General features: G+C 28.0%; 1 protein-coding gene across 10 annotated transcripts in view; it reads right to left on the reverse strand.

Moving 5' to 3' along the window:
- The window catches only part of LOC119604449 (rho GTPase-activating protein 100F), a 74,595-nt gene that overhangs the window by 24,543 nt on the left and 26,490 nt on the right, over positions 1-23,562 (reverse strand). The gene's annotated exons all lie outside the window — the stretch shown is intronic.

Here is a 23,562-nt window from a genome sequence, read left to right on the forward strand (position 1 = left end):
TATTTATGTTAATTCTTTTAACTAGTTTTTAGTTTTAATGGATTTTCTGTATGCAGATACTTTGCATAGATTAAAGTTAATATTCATAAGTAAGATTAGCGAAGCTGCAATATAAACGTAAAAAGAAACTCCCAAGCTTTAGTACAGTTAGAGGACGTGGCAGAATGTTCATTAATGCTACAGACCGTGCATAAATTAATTTACAAAATGGCATATTTTACTACTGATGCTATACATATAGCAAAACTGCAACGGTACTTGTGATGTGTATGTATGCGTGTGCAGTATATTTACATTTACCATGATGCGAGCACTCATACTACATCGCTAAATAACTTATAAAACGTAGCACGTTTCACTCATTTGTCATAGTTTAACCACTACTATTCTATTGCTAGCTACAACTATTTGCCACTGTTGCTACTGCCGCTGTCACCCTTAGTGGAGACTTGGTAAGTAGGTTGCCTCCAATGATGCAAATTATATTATGTTGCCATCTATCCAGCTATGAGTATGTGTAAGGAGATGGAGGCCAGCTACACTGGCTTCAGTTAATATGGAGTCAGTCGTTGTAAGGCAAAGTGTTTTATAAAGTGATTAGTTTTGCATTTATTAGACAATTTTATACGTATTTAGCTCGTGACTATAATAAAGTGAAATGTTTTCAGTAAAAAAACTAAATAACACATACAGTTACATAACTTAGTGAATCTAATTTGTGGTAATTGTATTAAGGAAGAGAAAACTAAGGATATTGTATTCTAGCTGAGAGTTTTCCAGTTATAATTCTAATTATTAGACTATATATTGATAATGTAGTGGGTAAGGAGTAGAATTTAACTTTTTTAGAGAAAAAAATATCGAGTGAGTATGTTTTAGCAGTGAAATATATTAAATAAATAATTGGCATTGGAATTTATTATGAAATTATTTAATTTAAATTGGTTTTGAACTTGTCGGTATTGCTTGGTACAAAACCTACTTGAGAGAAAATATGAAATGTAATTCTTCCAATGTTGTGAAACAGTTACCACTTTATCGTACATTATTTATTTTTACTTTCTTTTAATTAAAAATTTTTAAGAGCTTTAAAGTTTCTTAGGAAGTTTTTTTTGGGTAAAATAAGCTTTTAAGTGAAAAAGCTTATTTTTGGAAGAAATCTCTTTCTTTTGTAAAAAACTTAAATTTTACGAAAAACAGTACTTTTTAGCACTAAGCTTAATATTTTTCAAAAAGTTCTTTTTATTAAGTAGTAGTTTGTAACCGCTAATAATCTATGGGCGATTTATACTGAAGAATATTGTTAAAAAATAATAGAAATACGTAAAAAGTCTTAAATTTGTTTCATTTCGAAAGAAAAATTTGAGAAAAAATCCTTTTACAAAAACTTTTCGATGAAAAGTTTATTTCATTTTCGTATTTTATGGCAAAAGCTTATGGAAAAGCTTAATTGGAAATTAATAGTTAGTTAGTTAGTTAGTAGTTAGTTAGTTAGTTAGTTAGTTAGTTAGTTAGTTAGTTAGTTAGTTAGTTAGTTAGTTAGTTAGTTAGTTAGTTAGTTAGTTAGTTAGTTAGTTAGTTAGTTAGTTAGTTAGTTAGTAGTTAGTTAGTTAGTTAGTTAGTTAGTTAGTTAGTAGTTAGTTAGTTAGTTAGTTAGTTAGTTAGTTAGTTAGTTAGTTAGTTAGTTAGTTAGTTAGTTAGTTAGTAGTTAGTTAGTTAGTTAGTTAGTTAGTTAGTTAGTTAGTTAGTTAGTTAGTTAGTTAGTTAGTTAGTTAGTTAGTTAGTTAGTTAGTTAGTTAGTTAGTTAGTTAGTTAGTTAGTAGTTAGTTAGTTAGTTAGTTAGTTAGTTAGTTAGTTAGTTAGTTAGTAGTTAGTTAGTTAGTTAGTTAGTTAGTTAGTTAGTTAGTTAGTTAGTTAGTTAGTTAGTTAGTTAGTTAGTTAGTTAGTTAGTTAGTTAGTTAGTTAGTTAGTTAGTTAGTTAGTTAGTTAGTTAGTTAGTTAGTTAGTTAGTTAGTTAGTTAGTTAGTTAGTTAGTTAGTTAGTTAGTTAGTTAGTTAGTTAGTTAGTTAGTTAGTTAGTAGTTAGTTAGTTAGTTAGTTAGTTAGTTAGTTAGTTAGTTAGTTAGTTAGTTAGTTAGTTAGTTAGTAGTTAGTAGTTAGTTAGTTAGTAGTTAGTTAGTTAGTTAGTTAGTTAGTAGTTAGTTAGTTAGTTAGTTAGTTAGTTAGTTAGTTAGTTAGTTAGTTAGTTAGTTAGTTAGTTAGTTAGTTAGTTAGTTAGTTAGTTAGTTAGTTAGTTAGTTAGTTAGTTAGTTAGTTAGTTAGTTAGTTAGTTAGTTAGTTAGTTAGTTAGTTAGTTAGTTAGTTAGTTAGTTAGTTAGTTAGTTAGTTAGTAGTAGTTTAGTTAGTTAGTTAGTTAGTTAGTAGTAGTTAGTTAGTTAGTTAGTTAGTTAGTTAGTTAGTTAGTTAGTTAGTTAGTTAGTTAGTTAGTTAGTTAGTTAGTTAGTTAGTTAGTTAGTTAGTTAGTTAGTTAGTTAGTTAGTTAGTTAGTAGTTAGTTAGTTAGTTAGTTAGTTAGTTAGTTAGTTAGTTAGTAGTTAGTTAGTTAGTTAGTTAGTTAGTTAGTTAGTTAGTTAGTTAGTTAGTTAGTTAGTTAGTTAGTTAGTTAGTTAGTTAGTTAGTTAGTTAGTTAGTTAGTTAGTTAGTTAGTTAGTTAGTTAGTTAGTTAGTTAGTTAGTTAGTAGTTAGTTAGTTAGTTAGTTAGTTAGTTAGTTAGTTAGTTAGTTAGTTAGTTAGTAGTTAGTTAGTAGTTAGTTAGTTAGTTAGTTAGTTAGTTAGTTAGTTAGTTAGTTAGTTAGTTAGTTAGTTAGTTAGTTAGTTAGTTAGTTAGTTAGTTAGTTAGTTAGTTAGTTAGTTAGTTAGTTAGTTAGTTAGTTAGTTAGTAGTTAGTTAGTTAGTTAGTTAGTAGTTAGTTAGTTAGTTAGTAGTTAGTTAGTTAGTTAGTTAGTTAGTTAGTTAGTTAGTTAGTTAGTTAGTTAGTTAGTTAGTTAGTTAGTTAGTTAGTTAGTTAGTTAGTTAGTTAGTTAGTTAGTTAGTAGTTAGAATACTAAGCTACCGGAGGCCACAAGAGATGAAGAGTCAATTTTTTGCTGTAAAAACAATAACATTCATGTGCTCATTTCTATATTCCTTGTAATGCGTATGGTAAGTAGTCGTAATTGAGATGCGTATTATTAGTTATCTTACAAAAAAATACTTCGTAAATACCAATAACTGATAATTAACATAATTTCATGCACAACTTTCATTCATCCAGAATTGTCAAATGATTTATGCATAATTAAACATTATTAATTTTTGATCACCTTTAACATTTACTGTCGATCTCTGATAAGAACAAAAACGTTTAATACAATGTGTGACGAATTGAAATGACAAAACGAAAATGCTGGCCCTCGACATTATTCATCTACAAGCTCATAAATAATCCACAATTTGCACATTTGTTTTTCTTGGAATGAAAAGCCATTGTCATCATTTTTGCCCAGAAAATGTAATGAACAACTGGCAACAGCAAGAAGAACGAATTTAACAAATTGTTTACAATTGAATTGAATTTGTTCACATATTTAGAAAGTGATTATTATGAGTCACTCCCCACCCAATTGCGTGTTGTATTTTTGTATTTCGTAAGGACTCCAACACAAATTATTAGTTTTCACAATTACATGGAACAATTTCAAGGAAAACGAAATATGAACGAACGAAAAAAAATGTTTAAAGGAACTTTAACTAAATTGTATAGAAATCGCGTGTCATAAAAGAGTGAATGAGTTGCAAGCGGCAACAGAAACCAAATAATAATGAGGGAAAAGCGAAACTAAAAATGAAAACTATTAATACACTGTTTCCAGTAGTATTTCGGAATTTTCTATATATATTTTTTTAATTATGTATATGAAACAAGCTAATGTTTCTAGTGGGAATTGAACCCCCGATTTAGAGAACTAGTACACAAACGGTTTAGACCAATTTTACTTTATATTTTTCAATGAAATTTGTGAGTGAGTTTTTGTGAATTTTTTGGAAAACTTTAGGCCAAAAAGCTGCATGATAAAAATGTTTATATAAAAATGTGTTTTTGAGAAAAAGCTTTCTTTTGCAATTTTAGGAGTTACTTTAGTATCAACATGAATGTTAAGAACAAAAAATGGGCCGACTAGCAATAGGGGGCGTGACACCTCCCAACTCTGTATAATTTTAATTTTAAACATTATCAATAAAATCCCAGTAAATAATTTTAAAATAGGACTCAAATCATTCCGAAGGTAGAACAAAAAATATTTGAATTTTGGTTCAAAATATTGAGACTAAAATTGAAATTTGAAAAAAATACAGTTAGAAACGGTGTTGACATTATTAATGTCTGAATCTAATTTTTATTTATACACTTATATCAGACACATACCTATAAATGTATAAATAAATTTTGGTACTAAACATACTAAACACTGTTTGTACTGTAGTTATTTATTTAGTTTGAATTTAATATTCAATTCAATCATTCATGCCATTAGAAACCAATTTGTTGTATTTGTAGTTGCTGTTGTTGTTTGTATATCGTTATAAATATTTGTGTCAAGTTCGAACTTTAATGAAAAACCAATAGATCCTTGAGATTTGAGTTTTCCTAATAGAATTTTACTTATGTTGTTGTTGTATTCGCATTAAGGATATTAGTGCTGCATGCAAGCAATTTCGGACAAAATTAAATTTACACACAAACCCAAGTAGTGGAAACAGTCATAGTTGTGTCCATGGTGTTCAAGCAAAGTAATCATTTATTGTTTAATTTAATATTCATAAAATTTATTGTACAAAAAAAGTTAAGTACTCTGTACTCTAAAATTACATTAGTAGTCCTAGTCCTGGTAGTAGTAGTATTAAAACAGTAGTTGTATTAGTAGTAAATAAGTAGTATTTGTTTGAAATGTTTATAACTTTATATTCAATGTTTATATTGATCGATTAATAATTAAGTAGCAATAACAACAATCAACAGTAATTCTACAATAAAAACGAAAACAAATTTTTTGTCCAAGTTTAACAATTTAATGGACATGTATAGAATGTTTAGTTGTTTGTTGGTAAAAGTATATTTTTTTAGTGTCATAGGTATGAGAGACTGTTATAAAAACTTTTACTACGCCATGTCAGTGTAGATTATAATAAATTTTCTTTTCAGTTGACGACAACACATTTTCTTGCTTAAATTTCTGTTTGTATTTTTATAATAAATGTTAAATATAAATATGTAATATTTCTTTTTTATGTGCAAAATAGATAATATTTAGGGCCTTTTACAGTTTAACATAGTTTAAATAAACTGTTGGCTAAAATACTTATGAGTATTGAGGGCGAAAGTTAAAAGGCTATTTTTAGGGTTCAACTTAATTAAAAGTTCAATTGTTTATTAATAAACTTTTTAGAATTTTTGGATTTAAAATAGCATAACGACATTTTTTTAATAATTATAATCTTGCATATCTTTAGGAAATTAAACTTGGTCCCTTTTTTTCAATTTAAAATTTATAGATTTTCTACTTTCGCCAACAAAACATTTGAATTCTTAATTCTAGAGAAAGGGAAATGTCATAAAAAAATAGTTTAATCCAAAATATGCAAATGCATGTTTTTATGGTGCGTCACAGTTCCCGAAAAATTTAGGAATTTTTTCATATTTTAGCCGTACGAGCATCTCTCAAATTTCCTACCGATTTGTAGAGTCTTTTAGAAACGCCAGAATTATTTCCAAAAAATATCGTTCCCCCGGGTTCCTGTTACCTTGATGAAAGACCCCATCTTGGTGTTACTGCAATCCCGGGGTTAAGAGGTCCTACCAGTAGCTCTAGTTTGCCTGGGTCTTCGGTCTTTCTTTTGAATGATTTGACATAGGTTCGAACCAGTTTGCCCTCAGGGCAGAGTTTCGGATTGTGTCTTGTCCCGGTTATTGGACAGGTCCCTTCGTGGTGTGGTTTAAACCAAATTTGCGGGAAGAAAATGTCGGTTAAAAGACTGATGCACAATAAAGTCTATAATTCGGGATAAGCTATTGCCTAGACAAGTGAGTGTGTCGAATGAATGAGAAATGTGCTGGGTTGAATGGTGATGGATGAAAAGAATCTTATACAATTGATACCATTGAATTTTCCTTCCTTGGCCAGGTATGTTCAGCACCCTTCTACCGAATAGGTGCTGTAGCCGACTCAACAGAGGTTATCTCATCTACATTGTAAACGCGAGTAATGCTTTTGTTTCTTGGAAGTTAAGCAACGGTCAGAGAATAGATAGCTCGAGCACTTGAGTTCTTGTACATGGATCGGCAGAAAAATGTCCAAAAATTGCCACCGGTGTGTAAGAAACACAAAGGGGCGGTGATAAGTCGTGTATTCAGCTCACCCAGTGGTTGAAAAAGTACCACCGGAATATTATCCCAACATGGCAGGTGTTCACGTAAAGCACTTCGACACCTTGTGAAAAAAATGTTGACAGCTCAACCAGAAATCTACCAAAATTGCAATTTGAAATAGTTAAATTTTCTTAAATTCTATGGAACTTTTTAAATTTCGAATCATTAATATGACAAAAATGCAATTTTTTAAGAACATGATGTTTTAGTCGGTAACATCGACACCTTATTTTTCCTCCATACAAACGGGGCCACACCTAATGTATAATGGAACTAATAAGTAGCATATACATATGCAAGAAGTAGGGAACCTGTATATTTTAGGGTGACAGTATTTAACACTTATTAGATCGCTGCAGCATCATTGCAATGCGAGTGGCACTAACACGAGCTTACATTAAATAACTTTTTCGCGAAATCTTTGTTTTAGAAAGTAATTTTAAAGTCCTTTTTTATAGATTTTTTTATTATCAAAAACTACTATTTTAGGTGTTTAGAATGATTTGAAAATGTTCCTCTACCAATAAATTTCATGAACTTTAAATATGTTTAAGAAATGTCATAAATTTTGATTCTCGAAACAATATTTTCTAAGTTAGCCCTGTCTTATGCTAAATGAGTTGAAAATATCTAAAGTTATGAGAAACATTTCCTAATATACGCCTCACTAAATTAAATATTATCAAAATAATGGCTTAATAAAAATCATCTCACACCTTTTAAACATATTAGATTTTTCCCCGAACTTTTCTAATATTGAAAATTTTCTCATAAATTCTTTGCTTTATATTACATTGCCACTTTTTCCTTTTGGCAAAAAAAAAAAAAAAAAAAAACAAACACATATAAAAACTAACTGTTAATGTGTTAAGATTCAATAAATCTTTAAAAATGACTTCTAAAACCCAGCAAAAAAGTAAGCAAAACGACGAAAACAAATCGTCAACAAAACACCCTTAAATCGTGGTTAATAAAAAAAACACAACGTATCAAGTAAAAAAAACAAATAAAACTCACAAAAATAATTTGATTAAATCACAAACAAAAATATGAAAAAAAAACTGTGAATAATATATAAAATTCTTTTTCTTTTATTCCCCCCATTTTGCAGTATGTAACAATGTGTAAACACTGACAAATAACTTACCTTCCGGCCACTGCTTCTGGTTAGAAAACAGCCAGTGGTTGTGCTATCGCACATTAATTTTGTGTGTGATGAAAAAATGTTGGCAATTTAAAGGATAAACGGAGGCACGCAAAAAAATATTATATGAAAATCATCCAAAAAAATAGATGAAATGAGATGAGACGTAGAGACGAGAACAACGACACAACGAAAGGAATTCGTAAATTTTTTTGTTTCGGTTCCGTTGGTGTGTGTTTTTAGGGTTTTGGATTTTTGGGGAATTTTTTTCGTATAACGCGCGCGCACTTTAAACAACAGTTTCACTAACGTATACACACACTTGGAAGATACGCATACAAGGATACTGTATCCTTAAAGTACCACATTTTGTGTTTGAGCCTCCAAAAAAAAAGGAGAGAGTCAAGAGGAGATGGCAAGAAAGAAATTTGTAAATTCCTAAGCATTGATTTTTTATTTCAGTTTTTTAAAGTATCTTTTTTTTATACATATTTCAAAATTCAAAAGTTCATAGTCTAACTCAAGGCTGCATATTAGAAGATTTTTTGTTGCAGGTATACTTTTTAATTTGTTGTGGTTAATGTAATGTAATGCCTACTTTTAGGCTTTATACTCTTTTTGCCATTGTCTTAGTTTTGTAGATGTATGGGTTTTTCTCTCACTCTTTCTCTCTCAATTGTTGTTAGTGTTTATGCATTTTATGTATTGGTAATTTATCATTCGTTTTCTTTTATACATTATAATGTTACTAGGACGGATAGTTTATTGAACTGTATATGGATATACATATGTATTTATGTATGTACATATGTACAAGTATTTCAATATATTTCAAAGTATGTCGTTATGCATTTGAGAGCAATCATTGGCGGCATTTATAATGTTTGTACCACTGACATTCAATTTTATATTTGTCGTTTCAATACCCATGTATCCGTTTACATATACATATGTATGTATGTGTTTTTTAGTTATTCCTGAGTTGAATTTTTTAACTATATTACTTACACACAATATTTGTTTCTTAATTAATTTATTAAACATTTTTTGTTGGTTTTAATTTTATTTATATAATTTTAAATTAGTTTACGTTGTTTTAAGTTCGAAGTTTAATTTTCGGTGGTTTTCGTGTTGTTAATATTAATTCGTTATTATTATTAAGGTAAGTATGTATGTGAGTTTCTAATCTAAAATTCATATAATAATCATTATCATACATGTAATTTTCTAATAAACTTTTGACATTTACAAATTACAAAAATGAAACCTTCACAGAATCTATAATTCCAATACATTTAATACTCAAACATTTCATTTCTCTTCATCACATGTACATTTGTTTGTATATGATGTCAAAAAAAATCAATACTTTGTATTTAGACAACGAATTTCTAAGGGGTGTTAAGAGATTTCGTAAATGAGGCTGAGTTTTTGTTTTTATTTTTTTGTGATATTTAGTTAGTTCATTAATTTTTACATTAAATATCAAGGTTAAAATTTAACACCCCAACGTGCTGTACAAATTTGTATTGAATTACCACCGAACGTAATGAATATCACTTAAGTAATTATTTCAATTTCAAGCACATTTTAATAATTACGAAAAAATTTTGTCTATCGCAAGTTGAAGGATATATTGACAGTATACTTGTGGTATCTGTTTAACGTGTCGGTTAATGTTTTAATTTGTTAATCAAGTTATTATGTATAAATATTTAATAATCTTTTCTTATGCATTAGGTATGCAGACTTATATTATGAGATAATAATCTTACCAAATTGTTCAGAATAAATGGTATGAATAACAAATTGTGTTTAACGGAATAATATAAAAGTGTTTCTATGTTTTAAGATTAGTGTAAAGATAATTTCAAGGTTTTCTTTAACTTCTATCTAAAATAGACAAAATTAATCTATAAGTCTATAATCTATACTATAGTCTAGTCTATAGTCTAGTCTATAGTCTAGTCTATAGTCTAGTCTATAGTCTAGTCTATAGTCTAGTCTATAGTCTAGTCTATAGTCTAGTCTATAGTCTAGTCTATAGTCTAGTCTATAGTCTAGTCTATAGTCTAGTCTATAGTCTAGTCTATAGTCTAGTCTATAGTCTAGTCTATAGTCTAGTCTAAAGTCTAGTCTATAGCCTAGTCTATAGTCTAGTCCATAGTCTAGTCTATAGTCTATTCTATAGTCTAGTCCATAGTCTAGTCTATAGTCTAGTCTATAGTCTAGTCCATAGTCTAGTCTATAGTCTAGTCTATAGTCTAGTCTATAGTCTAGTCTATAGTCTAGTCTATAGTCTAGTCTATAGTATAGTCTAGTCTAGTCTATAGTCTAATCTATAGTCTAGTCTATAGTCTAGTCTATAGTCTAGTCTATAGTCGAGTCTATAGTCTAGTCTATAGTCTAGTCTATAGTCTAGTCTATAGTATAGTCTATAGTCTAGTCTATAGTCTAATCTATAGTCTAGTCTATAGTCTAGTCTATAGTGTAGTCTATAGTCTAGTCTATAGTCGAGTCTATAGTCTAGTCTATAGTCTAGTCTATAGTCTAGTCTATAGTCTAGTCTATAGTCTAGTCTATAGTCTAGTCTATAGTCTAGTCTATAGTCTAGTCTATAGTCTAGTCTATAGTCTAGTCTATAGTCTAGTCTATAGTCTAGTCTATAGTCTAGTCTATAGTCTAGTCTATAGTCTAGTCTATAGTCTAGTCTATAGTCTAGTCTATAGTCTAGTCTATAGTCTAGTCTAGTCTATAGTCTAGTCTATAGTCTAGTCTATAGTCTAGTCTATAGTCTAGTCTATAGTCTAGTCTATAGTCTAGTCTATAGTCTAGTCTATAGTCTAGTCTATAGTCTAGTCTATAGTCTAGTCTAGTCTATAGTCTAGTCTATAGTCTAGTCTATAGTCTAGTCTATAGTCTAGTCTATAGTCTAGTCTATAGTCTAGTCTATAGTCTAGTCTATAGTCTAGTCTATAGTCTAGTCTATAGTCTAGTCTATAGTCTAGTCTATAGTCTAGTCTATAGTCTAGTCTATAGTCTAGTCTATAGTCTAGTCTATAGTCTAGTCTATAGTCTAGTCTATAGTCTAGTCTATAGTCTAGTCTATAGTATAGTCTATAGTCTAGTCTATAGTCTAGTCTATAGTCTAGTCTATAGTCTAGTCTATAGTCTAGTCTATAGTCTAGTTAATAGTCTAGTCTATAGTCTGTAGTCTAGTCTGTAGTCTAGTCTGTAGTCTAACCTATAATATATTCCATAGTCTATTCTACAGTCTAATCTAAGGTCTTGTCAACAGTGTGGACTACTTTCGATGGCCCACTCTATAGTCTTAATTCAAGTTAACGTTTTCTAGAGGCTTTTGCAAAAACGTAAAGGAAAAAGTATTAGGATAACTGGTCTGCGACCAATATTTAATTTTGCATAAACAGAGTGGCAAATTCTATCACAAAAAAATTAATTTCGATTTACGATTTTTCACTAAAAATTCAGCATTTCGTTAAAAATCCGAAGTTTCACTAAAAATCCATTTTTTGCTTTTCATATAAAAAATCCTGCTTTTTTACTAAAAATGCGATTTTTTACTACAAATTCCGATTTATTACTAAAATTTCGATTTTTTATTGAAATTCAGAACACAAATTTTCTATAAAATCCTATTTTCCTGTAAAAATACGTTTTTTTCAATATTCCGATTTTCCGAATGATTTCAATAAAAAAAGGAAATATGATTTATCTATTTTAATTCATAAGAATTCTACATTTAAAACAATCTATTTTTCAAACAACCCACTGTGCAGATGACGAAAACCTACATCAACTGTTTGACACTTGAAGATAAATTATAAAAATGTCATGAAGATAACTGCTTATTACAATAACTGTCAAATATACTGTTGATGTACCACAAAATTCCGTTCAAAATAATTTAAAATTAGAAGGAAAACAATATATCTTAAACTGTAACTTGGTGTTTACTTAACTAACCCATACTACTTGGTGTATAATTAATTGTAAAATCTTGTAAGTAAAACATAATTGTTAACTACAAATTTGAATTCCTTTCATTCTGCTACTCTTTAAATTTTATTCTTCAACTAAATATCACTGTAAAACCCTCCAAACCACAAATCATGTGTAAACATGTCTGTAAATAAAACTTTAAGTTGTTTTGATTTAATTTGTCATTTAATACACAAACTAAACAAGAAAAAATTATTGTTCATGTTTATGGCAGCCAACACAAAACTATTTATTTTCAAATCTAAAAATGTATTTACACTAAATATAGCTCTTAATATTATACTTAGTTAACAATATTACAATGCTCGTGGCTTAGAGTTATAAAAGCTCAAAATTCTATTTATTGTTTGCACACACATTTATAATTCCTGTATTTAACTTAATTGTCTCTGAATCCCCTTATTATCCCAAAAAACTACTTGATAGTAATCATGATTGTTATAGTATCGATATACAACGAAGAAAAACACAAATATAAAATCCTTTAAGTTTATTTTTCCCAAAAACAAAAAAATATAAATATAAAATAAAATCATCCCCCAGTTTATGTGGGGGAGTTATTTGGATACACATCCCATCCACAGACACATACACACAATATTATTGGCGCCATACAATAACACATGTGCGTAAACGTATGAGTGTTGGTTCGAATGATTCTATGGAAGGGAGTTCGTATATTTAACTATTATTTTTGGAATAGACATTCGAACAATTATGTGTCTGACGTGGTTCTTTGTTTTCAATAAAAAAAACAACAGAGAAATACCAAAAAAATTTAAAGAAAACCTAGAAACTAAACTAAACAGCCAACAAAGATTGCATTCGCCTATTCCCATATTTGGTGTGTTGTTGTATCTGTCAGAGTGTTTGCGTATGTCAGAGTTGCCATTTACTAGACAAAGTCTCATAAAGAAGGATACTCAAGTCACAATAATAGAAAAAATAACAATAACAAGGATACAAGTATACGTCACTTGCACACTAACCCTAGAAGTGGGTGACTGAATTCGTATAGTAAAATCTAAAAAAATAAAAAAAGAAATAGGGTGGGTGTATATACTTTTTGTAGCTTTTGTTCTTTTATTTTGGACGCTGCTGATACACAAACAATAAGATGGGATATTGGAATAACAATATATAATAATGAACAAATGAAAAAAAAAGATACAAAATAAATGACTCTTGATACATACAGAATATTTGCAATAAAAAGAGAAAAAACTCTTCTACTGTATATATTTTTAAATAAATGAAAGATATTCTTTAAGGACATTACTTGTTAAACTTTTGCTTTGATAATTTTGGGGGGAAATTTCGTAATTTCAAATATTTTAAGATTTTGCAATTTATCAAAAAATACTGAATTTTGAAATATATCTGATACTTTTCTTTACACCTATAAAAATTAAATATAAAAAACTTTGATCATAAAATGTCGTGTAGACCGCAGATATGTAACAAAAATTTTGGGATTTGAAAATAACACTCATTTTGATATTAACAGCATACTATCTGTATCAGAAAGAAGTGGAAAAGTATCTATCTATCTATCTATCTATCTATCTATCTATCTATCTATCTATCTATCTATCTATCTATCTATCTATCTATCTATCTATCTATCTATCTATCTATCTATCTATCTATCTATCTATCTATCTATCTATCTATCTATCTATCTATCTATCTATCTATCTATCTATCTATCTATCTATCTATCTATCTATCTATCTATCTATCTATCTATCTATCTATCTATCTATCTATCTATCTATCTATCTATCTATCTATCTATTCTATCTATCTATCTATCTATCTATCTATCTATCTATCTATCTATCTATCTATCTATCTATCTATCTATCTATCTATCTATCTATCTATCTATCTATCTATCTATCTATCTATCTATCTATCTATCTATCTATCTATCTATCTATCTATCTATCTATCTATCTATCTATCTATCTATCTATCTATCTATCTATCTATCTATCTATCTATCTATCTATCTATCTATCTATCTATCTATCTATCTATCTATCTATCTATCTATCTATCTATCTATCTATCTATCTATCTATCTATCTATCTATCTATCTATCTATCTATCTATCTATCTATCTATCTATCTATCTATCTATCTATCTATCTATCTATCTATCTATCTATCTATCTATCTATCTATCTATCTATCTATCTATCTATCTATCTATCTATCTATCTATCTATCTATCTATCTATCTATCTATCTATCTATCTATCTATCTATCTATCTATCTATCTATCTATCTATCTATCCATCTATCTATCTATCTATCTATCTATCTATCTATCAGCAACATGGATTTATAGTGAGCATCAATATGATGAGAGCAAAGAAAAGTGTTTTAGTGCGCAAATAAATTCTGGGAATGTTGTCAGATAAAGTCGTTGTCAGATAAAGTCGTTTTCAGATAATTGGCTTCGAATGGATTTCTAGATTGCCTCCTGAACTAACAATATAATGTTCCGTTATCAGGTCTTTGTCAGCCGATCTAGGTCTGACAATAATGTTAGATCGAACAACCAATTTGAACAAAGCTTAATTAGTATTCTTTTAGATAGATGTTTCGGTAAAAATATCAGGATTCTTTTAAATCTGTGAACATAGAAGTACAAATTATATCACTTTCGTAGTTTATTGCAAAATTACGAATATAATATCGGTAATATCGGTAAGAGGCCAATTTTGGCAATTGAGAGATTAAACTAAACATACATGAGTAAATGAGAATCTAAAAGGAAGAACTTTCTAGTTCACCATTGTTACACAAAAAAATATCGAGAGTTTTTACTAAGAAAATGTACTTTATTATAACAAATTTATGAAAGCGTTCACCTGATATTCTATTATACATTTGTAATCAAAATTTCGATTTAATTTTACTTTGATTAGAATAGCGAGTATAACAATTGGTTCAGAATAACTTTCTGAGTATATTAAGCTATTAATTTATTAATTCGGTGCCCAAAGGGTAAAAATATAATGATCAAAAATTTAATAATATTTATATTTTCAACACAGTATTAAAGAAATAAGAACATTTCACAGTTTTCCTAATTTAAAAAATAAATTAAAAATCAACAATTTATAAACGAAGCTAAGTCTTTTAGCATTCAACAAAATTCAAAGAATTTTTCATCAAATTCTAATCCATTGTTATCTCGTAAACTAATAGGTACCAAGCAAAGTTGATTCTTAACAAAACGTCACGTTTTCACATCCCTGCTGTGTGCAATGTGTGTGTATATATTCCTTTTAAGATTTTATTGTGTTTTTTTTTTTTTTTTTTTTTTGGGAAGGAGGGTGATAACAATTTTAGGAATTTACATTAAGAAATGTATACACAATAATGAGCAATACCATGGAGTATACTTTAAAATAAATTGAGAAGGACGAAAAGAGGAAGACACAATATAAAGCGAAGGAGGATGAAGAAGGTGGTTGATTTTTCCTTTTATGACAAGCAGTTGAAGAGAAATGTAAAAAATGTATTGGATTTTTTTATATTTGCTTAGTTAAATAATGAAGATTTTATTTTTTAATAAAAATGTTAAAAACATTCAAAGAAATTGTTTTTAAGTTTTAAGTTTATTAAGCAGTTAATCACCTTTTTATATATTATTTTAATTTTATTAATTTTTATTCAAATTTTATTCAAAATTTGATTTGATTAATTGCACCTTTTTTAATTGACTTAAGTTTGGAATTTTTGCTTTAATTTACACTTTAATTTTATTTAGTTATTTGCTGTGTTTTCTTTTATTTATAATTTTATTATTTCATTTATTTATTTTTTAAAATTATTTTATTTAATAAAATATAATGAAATTTTCTCAATTTCCGTTTTATATTTTTCTATCGTCCTTTTTACTATATATTTAAGTATATTTTTGTGCCTTTTTACAACTTTTTACTACACTATACTACGAATGAAAAATATACATATACACACACTCTAACAGTTACACATATCCATTTATTCGCTGGTGTCTTTTGTTCTTGTATATTTTCCGTTATTTTACTACTAGTTTGTATATATATTAGTACATATACATATACTCTAAACTCTCTTTTTATATATTTATGTATATATGAGTTGATTCTCTATGTATAGAGATGTTGTATGTATTATGTTTTTTTACACTCTTATTATTATTTTTGTTGTGTGATAAATGCCGTTCACTACATTTACTAACCGACACGACCCGACGCATTCGGCAAAACTTTTTGTATTAAAACCATTCTATGATGTTGACAAAAAATGGAGCAAGGCTTCCAATTATTAACAAAAACAGGAGCAATACACATACTTATAAACTCTATATACACACATACATACATACCTTCAAATGTAGGTATATAACATAGAATTGGAAAAGCTTCTTAGTTTTTCTTGTTGTAGTAATAATATTAAATTTGTTGTTGCTCTTTGTTGTGTTGTAGCAAAAAAAAAAGGAAGGAAACTCTGAAAAAAACAAATACTCGCACAGAGCAGTTTTTTCGGGAGAGCTTTATATAATTCTCTTATTTTTGTTTAATGATTTGGTTGGTGTGTGTTAGTTGTTGGTTTTGTTGCTGTTCGGATGTCGCTAATGTTGTTGTAATTGAAATAGTACTAACTTTAACCCAAAAGGGTACTTGTTACATAATAAAAGTACTAAATTTGTAGTAAATGATCTAGTCAATAGACAATGTATTAAATTTAGAAGCAACACGTATTGGGTTTACGGGTTGTATGAGTAATATTTTAATAAGTATACGATCGGCCGACGAGAGCTCACAAACGTACCGAAAACGTAATGGTTATAAACATTACCAAAACTAACTAACTAACTAACTAACTAACTAACTAACTAACTAACTAACTAACTAACTAACTAACTAACTAACTAACTAACTAACTAACTAACTAACTAACTACTAACTAACTAACTAACTAACTAACTAACTAACTACTAACTAACTAACTAACTAACTAACTACTAACTAACTAACTAACTAACTAACTAACTAACTAACTAACTAACTAACTAACTAACTAACTAACTAACTAACTAACTAACTAACTAACTAACTAACTAACTAACTAACTAACTAACTAACTAACTAACTAACTAACTAACTAACTAACTAACTAACTAACTAACTAACTAACTAACTAACTAACTAACTAACTAACTAACTAACTAACTAACTAACTAACTAACTAACTACTAACTAACTAACTAACTAACTAACTAACTAACTAACTAACTAACTAACTAACTAACTAACTAACTAACTAACTAACTAACTAACTAACTAACTAACTAACTAACTAACTAACTAACTACTAACTAACTAACTAACTAACTAACTAACTAACTAACTAACTAACTAACTAACTAACTAACTAACTAACTAACTAACTAACTAACTAACTAACTAACTAACTAACTAACTAACTAACTAACTAACTAACTAACTAACTAACTAACTAACTAACTAACTAACTAACTAACTAACTAACTAACTAACTAACTAACTAACTAACTAACTAACTAACTAACTAACTAACTAACTAACTAACTAACTAACTAACTAACTAACTACTAACTAACTAACTAACTAACTAACTAACTAACTAACTAACTAACTAACTAACTAACTAACTAACTAACTAACTAACTAACTAACTAACTAACTAACTAACTAACTAACTAACTAACTAACTAACTAACTAACTAACTATCTAACTAACTAACTAACTAACTAACTAACTACCCATAATAGTACCTTTTCACTAGAAACCAAAAAATAGTACCAACATCCTTCTACCCACCCTACCCCACTTCATAACCATTATATCAACAAGGATTTAGCCATAAGTGCGTAAAGGAGAGTGTATTTTTACAAGTGAGTAAGAGAGTGTGCGTGTATTTGTTGTACAACAACAACATAAAAACTGCCTTATATTTCATAAGTAGGTTTTCAAAAAATTCAAAGAAAACAATGAAAAAACCAAAAACAATACATTGGCGTTTCTTATTGTAGTATATGTGCCTAGTATGTATGTAGCAATATTTATATGCATGTACATTTATTTATTTCAAGGAATTGCCAGGCCAAACAAAAAATCTTTATACGTAGGTAGAATATTTCGTAATTTAACCATTGTATTTATAAATTATGCATACAGTTGACGTTGAGTTAGGTTAGGAAAACAAAGTAAAGAAATCTTTTGATTTAATTTAAACTTTAAATTAATAAATATACATATTAGGCGTACAAAATAACAATAATAATAGAAAAACAAAATGTTCGCTGTTACTAGCTGGAAAATGAAATTCTGAAAAAAAAGAAAAACATGAAATTATGCAAAATATAAAACAAAAAAGTTTACTAGACTGAAAATAAGGAATTTTTACATAATTATGAAACAAAAATGTCTGGGCACTAAATTTGAAAAGAAATGGGTGAACATAATGGGTAACAGGGAAGCCAAATATTTGTCAAAAAGAAAAAATTCTAAGAATTCACAACCGTTTTTAATTTCACATTGACAGTTTAATAATGTACCAAAATAAGTTGACATTTGTGTTGATTTTTAAATGGAAACAACAAAAATATTTTGTTAAGAATATGTCTAAAAATAGTTTTTTGATGTTTTTGGTTTAAACACATACATATGTAAATTAAGGTTTTTTAAGATATAAATTTTTTAAGATATAAATGTGGCCTCCAGTAGGTTAGTGGTTAGTGTTCTAGTCTGGTAGACCGGAGGTGGTGGGTTCGATTCCCACCTGAGGCACTGGTTAAGGAGCGCACAACAGGCCCGATAGAGGCCTAGGTGTATTTCTTCGGATTTGATGTATATACATCCTCCTTTCAAACTAACTAACTAACTAACTAAGATATAAATAGTACATCATAAAGTATAATAGATTTGAGTCAAAGTTTAAAAAGCTTAATGATAAGCTGTTTGGGAATAATACTGATTGATACATTGGCATGACACCTTTAACGCTTAATTTTAAAGATTTGTTAATGCATTTTAATGCAATTTTGTAAAGTTTTTATTTCTATATAAAATATGTATCTGTTTTTTTTTTTTGTAACAAAACAAAATATGAACTTTTTGCAATGGAAAACTTTTATTAAGAAAGTAGCGCTTAATTCTCAAAAGCTTTGAAAAAAACTTTAAATAATAACTAAGAAAGCTCATGATTGAAAAATTTACTTATAAAATTTAACATAAAAAGCTTTAATAAACTTTTTCCAAAGAAAAGCATTTTTAAGAAAATCATATTTAATTTCTAAAAGCTTTAAAAATACTTTACGAAAATAGCTTAAAAAGATAATGATTAAAAAAGTATCTGTTTTTATAACATTTTACATTAAAAGCTTTAGGTAAAGTCTATTAAGAAAACAAGTAAAATTCGCATTAAACGTTTTTGTGTAAAAAGATCAATAATTTCTCTTTTTAAAAAAAGCTTTAAAATGTCTTCGATAAGAATTTCAAAGATGTTTTGCCAGCTATACAAAAAATTCTATTACTAAAAAAATTTTTAAAAAATCGATGGCCAATCGTTAATAAACATATTTCAAAAGATAAAATCTCTTTTTGTAAAATAAGCTTTAAATATACATATTATTTGGTATCAAGAATTTTTTAAAATTTTTGCTAAAAATTCAATTAAATATTTGAAAATTTTGAAATTAAGTGAACGCTTATTGAATAATGTTAAAAATATGCTAGTAAGAAAGCTTTTTTAAATATTAATGTTTAGTAATAATCGTTGTGAAAAAAAGCGTTTAAGAAGTTTTTCTTATTATTAAAAAATGTAATTTTTTTCATAAGCTTTTGAAGAGACAAAACATTATTAATGTAGAAAAGCTTTCTATAAAAGCTCTTTTTGAAAAAAATGTTCGAAAACATATTTTAATAAATATATTTTTTTTTTCAAATAGAAAAATTGTTTTAAAGAAATACTGTGAAAACAATTTAAAATTAATTAAGAAAGAAAGGTCATGACTGACCATATGAAACCCTACACCAGTAATGAATATTGAATGTGATTTATGATGTTTCATAATAAAGCATTTATTTTCAATATTACCTTGTTCCGATACATTTAAGCAATTTATGGATGAAAAACTAATTTTCTGAAAGAGGCTTTATATGGGTGGGCTAGGTGCAAATATGGACCAAGCCCGATAAAGTTTTGTGAATATATATGTATGTATATATTATTTATTTGTGCTGAATTTCATCGCGATATTTGTGTTTAAAGGTTAATTTTAGATATTTAAGTAATTTTCTGAAGGGGACTATGTATGGGAGCTAGGGTGAAATGAGGCACCATCTTTATGAAATTTGGTAAAACTTAGTTGAGCCGCTTTTTATCGATATATAGGTATATTTCACATAATTATGAGCTCAGAAGCCCTTTTCGGGGGGTTCTGTTGTATGGGGGCTAGGTGAAATAATTGACCGATTTTAAACCGTTTTCAATAGGCTTCGTCCTTGGCCCAAAAAGCGTGTGTGCCAAATTTCAACCAATTATCTTGAAAATTGCGACCTGAACCTTGCGCACAAGGTTTACATGGACAGCCAGCCAGCCAGACGGACGGACGGACAGAGCGACTCAGAAAACGATTCTAAGCCGATTGGTATACTTTAAGGTGGGTATAGGACGAATATCTTTGTATGTTACAAACATCAGTACAAACCCAATATACCCTCCCCACTAAAGTGGTGTAGGGTATAAAAAGGCACAATGTTTATCTATAGTATCGGTTTATGCTTTAAGAAATTATACGGTATTTATTTATCTGGATTACTATCCACCTAAATTTTCTACTAATTTTAAAGTGAAATTTTCTCCATAATTATTTTCCTACAAATCACACCTTAAAAATCTACACTAAAATCTTGTCCGCTAAAATATGTCAAACTCATACTATTTACAATTTCATACTTAAAAATAAATATTTTGTCCTTGTTCGAAATACATTTACACATTTTAAAGCTTTTAGATTTTTATATTTTTTCAAAATTCAATGCATTTACAAAAAACGCATCTTGAAAAGAGTGTGTGTGTGAAAAACCCACATAGACAGAGGAGGTGCCCTACAAAATTATTATTATTTTTTTGTTTTCTTTTTTTTTTATTCCAATTTTAACTCGACATTCATCAAAATGTACCAACAAACGAGTATTTACTTGCACACAACACATACAAAAAGAATATTTTGAAGTCAATGAAATATTTACACACACTTTTATGATGTTGCTGTTGTTGTTGTTGTTTCTGATTTTGATGGGTGAGTGCCTGGCTGCCTGAATGCAATGTGCAAGTCCATATGTAGAAATGTTTATATGAGTTATGTTTATATTGTTGTTGTGTTGTACATATATATGTTTGTATGAAAGGACATCAAGTACAGCAGCAACATCATACAGCTTCAATTCAAAATAAGTACTTATACAACTACATACATTCATATACAAACAAATAAATAAAATATTCTTGTTGTTTTTTGTTCTTTGTATTGTGTTTTTTTTTTATAATTTTTTTTTTTTTTTTGACAAAATATGGGTCACTCTTAACAAAATTGGCAAAAATGCATGAAAAGAATATGTTATCACATAAAAAAACAACAGCAGCAACAAAAATATTTATACTTAAAATCTACAAAAAAAGCAAGAATATATGGCAACAAGATCAAATGTAATGATAAGAATGTTAATGGACTTAATGTTTATGTGTATAGAAATTCTCTTTATACTCATCTTCTTTTAAAAAATTCAACATAAAAACATCCCTCTTTCCCTCCATCACAAACAACCAAACATACTGTATCCTTATGAGAAAGTATACATTTGTATTTTAGCTAAGCATACTTAAAGGGGGATTCTGTTACTCATACATTCTTATACATACAATAGTAAAATATTTTTAGGACACCTGAATGACAGCTTCTTATAAACTTGGAAAAAAATACATAAAAGTACACAAAAAAAAAAACGTAAAAAAATAAAAATCAAGACAAACCGTAAAATAATTCAACGTCAAAAACAAATAAAAACATCCATTTAAAATAAAAATTGCACTTTGATTGTATGGAGGTTTGTTTGTATGTCATAAAGTGTAATTCTGTGCTGAAATGTATTTTGAAAGGAATTGAGTGATGTTAAGGTTTTAGTTGACAGGAAAAAACGCTGAATTTATCAGTGTCTTTATATACTTTTCAGCCTTAACACTTTAAAATTTAATAAGAAATGTCCATTTATTAGACATCTGTCTCCCTTGTTAAAAAAAATGTCTATTTAAGGATTAAATATAAAAAGGTTGTAAAAATACTACATCTCTCCTCGAACCTCCTTCAGTTAGGAAACATAGTCATAAGATATTTGAACAGTCTTTTACATAAAAGCTAATTTCTAGAAAGTTGTCTTTTTATAAAAAACTAAAAATTTTTCATTCACTTTCTAAAACTTTCGTAAAAATTCTTGCTAAAGCTTTTACTTAAAAAAGCTTACTAAAGCTTTTCATAGAAAAGCTTGCTAAAGCTTTTACGTAAAAAAGCTTCCTAAAGCTTTTACGTAAAAAGCTTCCTAAAGCTTTTTCGCAAAAAAGCTTGCTAAAGCTCTTTGGAATAAAGTTGCTAAATCGTTTTCATAATAAAACTTGCTAAAGTTTCTTTGTAAAAAAGCTTATTAAAACACTTTTTTTGTAAAAATCTTGATACAGCTTTTCATAAAACCGCTTCATCATAAAAAAGCTTGCAAAATCTTTTTTATAAAAAACCCTAGTGAAGCTTTAAGTTAAAACTATATCGTAAAAAAGTGTTGCTAAAACTTTTTCTTAAAAATCCTATAAAAGATTCGCTAGTGTTTTCAAAAACTACTAAAGTAGTTTGGTTCAAAATATTTTTAATGCTATTTTATACAAAACAGGATTAAGCTTTTTTGTAAAAATGCAAAAAAGCAAAAGCACCATAATCAGGGACTATAAAGCTTCTGAAAGGTTTTTCATAACAAAATTTATCAAAAAAGCTTGTTCTTAAAACATCGTGTTAAAGCTTTTTCATGCAATATATTATTAAAGCTTTTTCATAGAGAGCTATTAAAGCTTTTTCCATAAAACATCTTGTTAAAGCTTTTTAATTAAATTTTTTACCAAAAGGACTTTTAAGCTTTTGCATTAAAAATATTTTGTTTATTAAACTAAAATTATTAAAAAAGCTTATTATCATAAAAAAAAAACTTTTCCTAATCTTAACAAATTACATTTATGAACAAATGCTACACAAAACCGCTAAATTGTTATTATTTCAAACAAAAGTGTTTTTAATAAGGTTTTTAACAAGAGCAATAGTATGGGTTACACACATAATAAACGGTTAAGCAATATTACGTTACGTATACGTATGGATAAACTAACTAACTGCTAATGTATAAAAATAAAACGGATAACATGCGCTTTAACTAAATCAACATAGAGTGAGAAAATAATGGAAATGAAGTAGACTAAAAGAGAGTAATTGAAATTTGAAAAAGAGAAAGAGGAGTATATGTGTCTGTATGTATTAATAATTGTCTTATATACAATTTAATTGAGAGTTTTAATAGTATTTTCTACGATTCGATTACTGTTTCCTTTTTTCCACTAAAACCGTTTAAAATCTCTTGGTTTTTTTTGTTGTTCTATTAAAATACTCATTACTCATTTTTGTGTGGTATACACATACACTCGATTGCTTACACAAAATGTGTATGAGTGTTTTTGTGTGCGAGCGTGTGTTGCCCTTTTTTCTTCTCCACAACTGACAAAAACGGAAGTTTTCGGCTAATAATTGACATCCGGAGAGGAACAGTTTTATAAACTAAATTTGTC

The sequence above is a fragment of the Lucilia sericata genome, unplaced genomic scaffold (assembly GCF_015586225.1).
Source record: "Lucilia sericata isolate MDLA Ls3-8-SP2 unplaced genomic scaffold, ASM1558622v1 Contig000394F_arrow, whole genome shotgun sequence".
In the NCBI taxonomy this organism is placed as follows: domain Eukaryota; kingdom Metazoa; phylum Arthropoda; class Insecta; order Diptera; family Calliphoridae; genus Lucilia; species Lucilia sericata.